We start from the raw sequence: 6,000 nt of genomic DNA on the forward strand, positions 1-6,000 counted from the left end.
TATATATATATATAATAAAAACAGATATCATAAAACTCTAATACAAAAAAAAACTATCTAAAAATTATTGCGGATCAATAAGTGCACTAGAAGCTTTTTATTATTATTATTATTATTATTATTATTATTATTGGCGTCTGTTATAAAGCAATATTATTTTTTGATCGGTTACATTGAAAACAAACTTGTTATAATATTTAAAACTATTTTAAAAGTTACTTAATTGAATGTATTTAAATTGTAAAAAAAAACCTTACCTTTCATTCCAGGAATTCAATACGAAAAAAATCGGAATTAATTCTTTGTTCGATTTGTTTTTCTTGCTATGATTTCTTTAATAAATTGATACAACTTTTGTTTTGTGTGTCTAATTCATTAAGAAAAAAAATATATGAAAATATAAAAGAATCCAAATTAAAAGATGAAAATCACGATTTAAACGTGAAATTATTTAAAGAGAAAATCAATTGCTAAAGAACAAAGAATTTAGGTTATCGCAACACGGTGTAATCATGATTTCGGTCTTCGTGTAAAAATGTTCGTTCATTAGGTAAGTGTGCCGAATTTGTTTCCATATGAAGTTAAAATTATATTTGCCAATGATTAAAGCTTATTAGGTTAGTTCAGTGTTCGGATTTGTTTTCCTATCAAGTTTGAATGATATTTGTTAAATTTCTTCAGTGAATTTTTTTTGTGTGTCAACTTCATTAAAAAATAAATTATATGAAGATATAAAAAAACTTTTTTTAAATTTCCATTTTCACCCCAAACAAGGTACAGTGCCACTTTGATGTAGGGGCAATATGTTTCAGAGATACTATGTAGGGAGTTGAGCAGCAAAATATCTGTTCACATTACACTTAAACTTCTGCAGGTCAGTACAGTTGGGAAAGCAAAAACCCGGAAGGGAGTTCAAAAGTCTAGCAGTTCCGGGGGAAGAAACTATTATAGTAGACGGCCTTCTTATCTCTTCTGTGTAGGGGTGAGATTTATCTGCTTGATTGATCTGTTGGAGGTATTTACGTCGAGGGGTGCAAGGTCTTGTAGTTCGTCGGAGCATTCGGCATTAAAATACTTGTAGAACAGGCAAGGGGATGCAACATGTCGTTGATGGGACAGAGGCTGAAGCTTAGATGACAGTTCACAACCTATCAGGTTGGCGACTCTCTTGTGAACTTTGCCCAGGAGCGAGAGCCTAAAAAATATATATATGTACTTATTGATTTGTAAATCGCCACTTGTTCTCGTCTCCTCTTACCAACAACGACTATAATTCATTTCTCGCATCGTGACAGCCTTCGAAACCTCTATTACATACCTATCCCACACAATGCTCAAGCAAACTACATATCAAACATAATAATGTTTACCATAAAAAATAGTTTAATTTTAAGTTGCTCGAATTGTTAGTCAATTAAGTAGAAAAAATAATTTGATGTTTTTTACACTTACCTAAATATCTCCTCAAAAAAATCTAAAAATATATTATTGTAGAATATTTGATATATATATATATATATATATATATATATATATGTGTGTGTGTGTGTTTTTACTATAAACACAATAATTTCATTCAAAGTTAGTCGAATTATAAACAAACTGAACACAAAAAATAAATGAATTTGTTTTAACATGTTTAAAAGCTTTTTTCTGTTTACACTTATCTATTATGTGGCTTAAAAATTCAATTAGCTTGTTTATAGTTCATCCAATATTGTATATTTTAGAGTGCTGATCACTTTCTTTTATAAAATTTACATCAACTGAGCATTCTTGTATCTGTCACAACCAATTAGCAGAAACTTAATGTAAAAAAATGGTAAATCTGAATAAATAAAAATCGATTTTATTACGTTTAAAAAAAGCCACAATTTATTCACAAAATAAATAATTGATAAAAAATGACAAACATTTTAGAGTGGAGTATCATTTAACCTGTAAAATGTTTTTTACTTGTGATGGGGGTATGAGACGAATGGATTCGCCAATCATTTTTTTAACCAACGGCTGTGCTAAACAACCAATCAAAACGTCGCAAAATTATTATAAAAATTGTCGAATTTTGGATTCAATCAGTTTGCTGTTAACCACGCCACAGACCGCATTTGATTCTTGACCGCCATCTTGGTTACTGATCTGAACAACGCCGCCATCTTTGTTCAACACAATGTCTTAAAACTTAACAGGTTATGGGCCCAGCCATCATCTTTTCTTTGACGGATCGGAATCTAAAATCGAATTGTGGCAGTTAAAATTTCCGGGATATCTAAGGATTCGAAAACTACACAAAGTGATACAATCTCAAACGAGCCGAATTTCTCGAAAAGAACGTGACTGTTTTTGCAGAACTGATTCAATGTTTAGACGATAGTAGTCTTTCTCTGATTATAAGAGACGCCTTGGTTGATGGACGAAAAGCATAGAACATATTAAGAGAACATTATTTATCAAAAGGGAAAATGAAAATTATATCCTTATATACCGAACTAACGTCTCTGAAACGTAACGAGGATGAAACGATCACCGACTACGTCATAAGGGCAGAAACAATCGCCAATGCCTTAAAACTCTCAGGTGAAATAATAAGCGATAGCTTCTTGATATCGATGACCCTCAAGGGACTTCCAGCCGATTTTAAACCATTTACAACTGTTATAACTCAGAAAGACAAACCCATAAATTTCAGCAAATTTAAAGTGGCATTGCGCAGTTACGAAGAGACTAATTGTATGCTCGTGGACAATAATAACTCCAGCAATATTATGAAGTTCAAAAATGCTTCTCGAAAGCAGACACCACCAAATTACGCAACTCACCGCAACGTATTCTCCAAAAGTAATTTTCCCAAGAAAAAGAAAATTATCTGGTATAATTGTGGACGACCCAACCACAAAAATCTCCAATGCCAATATAAACGCTCTAAAATGGACTCGGTAAAAAACGTTGAGAACTTTGAGGAAGAACATACATTTCTATTCACATGTAACTTTGACACAAACGGAAAAAATCTCCTTGTAGACTGTGGTGCTACAGCGCACGTTATCACCAAGGAATCTGATTTTATTAATTTTGATTCAAACTTTAATCCTCAAAGTCATTTTGCCGAACTTGCCGACGGCAGTGAAATAAATGATATAGTCTTGAAAAGAGGCGATGCTAAAATATTCCTAAAAAATAATAAAGGCGAAATCTGTAACTAAAAAATGCTCTTTCTTAAGCAAGACATATTTTCCGTGCAGTCTGCAATTAAACAAGGCGCGAATATACAATTTGGCCAAAATAAATCAAAATTGGCATACCCCAATGGAACTGTATTTGACATTAAAGAAAATGGCCGACTATATAATTTAAAATGTATGGTTCCCGCAAAAACTGCCTGTCACGACTTGGAAACCTGGCATAAAATTTTAGGACAGTGCAATACATCTGATATTAAAAAATAACCAAATGTAGTCGAAGGCATGAAAATAATACCTTCAGACGATCTCTCAAATTGTGATGTGTGTGCACAGGGGAAAATGACAAAAGATATAAGCTGAACGCCAGACAAAAAAACTACGAAAATTCTCTTACTTGTGCATTGTGACTTAGCAGGTCCGATCAATCCGATGGGGAGAAACAATCTAAGGTACGTTTTAAACCTTATTGATGATTTTTCCGGTTTAATTATAGTTTATTTTCTAAAAAACAAATCCGACACTATCCTCGCCACTAAGAAATATTTAGCTGATGTTGCCCCGTACGGTTCAGTAAAATGTATTCGCTCAGACAATGGGACTGAATTTACTAGTAAAGACTTAAAACTTCTATTAATTAACCACCGTATTAAACACGAGAAATCTGCGCTGTATTCCCCTTTCCAAAATGGCATGGCGAACCCTTTTGGAGATGACAAAATGTCTATTTATCGAATCGAAATTAGTGCATACTTTATCGACATACGCTTTAATAGCAGCAGCATATATAAGAAATAGATCGTTCAATAGAATATTAGGCAAACCACTGTGTGAAGCGTTTTGCGGTGTAAAACCCAAAATCAACCGAATGCATATATTTGGTTCAGATTGTTTTGCATTTATAGAAAATACCAGTAAACTAAATACTAAAACCGAAAAAGTTATTTTCGTAGGTTACGATAAAAAGAGTCCAGCATATTTAATCTACTTTCCAGCCTAAAATGCCATAAAAGGGTTAGATGTGTAAAATTCAATGATACATTAAATTTTAAAAATGGCGATTCAGTGGATGAACAACATGAAAGATACAAGACTACGCAGTGGATGACTGTTACTCGTTGAAAAACGCACCGGAAAGTTATAATAAGGCGATTAATTCAGAAAATCATCAAGAATGGGAACAAGCTATGATGTCCGAATTGAAAACTTTATCTGAAAATAACACCTACGAAATAGTGGCAAAACCAACTGATTAAAATATTATTTCTTCATGCTGAGTTTTTTCCAAAAACTTAACAGCTTCTGACAGTGACACTTTTAAAGCAAGATTTGTTGCAAAAGGTTTTTCACAAATTTCTGGAGTGGAATATTTTGCAACATTTTCACCAACGACAAATTTAACGACAATTAGAATTTTATTACAACTTGTCGCTCAATACAATTTAAAAATACATCAAATGGATGTAAAAAATTGTTATTATAATGCTCCGATTACTATGAAATCGATATTCACCCTTCAGAGGGATTTAAAATGAAAAATAAAAATTTCGTGTAGAAACAGAAAAAATCGTTATATGGACTAAGACAAAGTGCTCATAATTGGAATTTACTCATGCAATGTCCCGTAAACTCGTGCATATGTAGAAAATATGTAGGTAATAAACTATTGATTTTGGTTTTTTGGGTTGACGATATATTACTCGCCTCAAACTGTGACAATACTTTAAAAGATGTTAAAAATAAATAAATAAAAAATTTAAAATGGTCGATCTTGGAAGACTGTCGTGGTTCCTCGGTATAAAATTTACCTGTGAAAATGAAACGATAACCATGAATCAATCACGATACATTGAAAAAATTCTGCTCAAGTTCGAAATGCAAGATTGCAAACCGCGGACAACTCCCATTGAAATCGACGTAAATAAAAATATAGAGACTGAAACAAAATAATTGGTCTCATACTCCCCCATCAGGAGTCAAAAACATTTCACACATTGTTCCTCAGAAAATTAAATTTCTGACGTAGTAAGATTTCTTTCTCAATCTACTTCTTATTTGGGCAGTGGTGCTTAAAAATCTTTTGCCATTGCTTATAACTTCTGTTAATTTTTGATATTTTATTTTTACATATTCCATTGACCAAATCAATGTCCATTTTTCTTCCTATTCCACTGTGTTTGGGCAAATTCAGCAGTGTTAGATTTGGTGAAATCAATCGTCACTTCACTAAGAGCTTTCTTCTCAATTGACTCTCTAACATCTTTTGGGAGATATTGATGTACTTCAGATACAATTGAAAGTTCTTAGTTGTAGTTAGCGATGGTTTTTCTTTTATCAAGGGTGAAGATTTTATTTGAGCCTCAAATACTGTTTTTTATTCCTCCCCTATTTCTCATTCCTGGAGTATGCGAAACAGTGAAGAATATTTTTTCTCCTCAAGAGACCACTTTACTTGGTTATAGTGTCTTTTCTTAGTGGTTCTTGTTTGGTCTTGCCGGATTCCAGGACTAGAATTTGATTGGTCTGGTGAAGTGTCCAGCTTAGTGTTGTTACTTATAGCAACATCACTAGAGGGTGCACCGTTATTTTCTTCACATGACCATACTGAATGTACGTTTGTATCCTGGGCGACATCCTGCTAGCTTTTTGATTTAGTTTTATTTTTCATTTTCATTTAAATTCGAATATTTGTTCAGGATTTACTTTAAATTGAAAATTGAAAATGTCCTCATACCAGAGTCCAGTGTAAATCCCTTATACAGAGAGACTGAAGACACCCGAGGTTGGTGTCTCGTAGGCATTCAATTTTCCCCCGAGTGTG

The sequence above is a fragment of the Euprymna scolopes genome, chromosome 46 (genome assembly GCF_053919585.1).
Source record: "Euprymna scolopes isolate OS-2025 chromosome 46, ASM5391958v1, whole genome shotgun sequence".
Taxonomy (NCBI): domain Eukaryota; kingdom Metazoa; phylum Mollusca; class Cephalopoda; order Sepiida; family Sepiolidae; genus Euprymna; species Euprymna scolopes.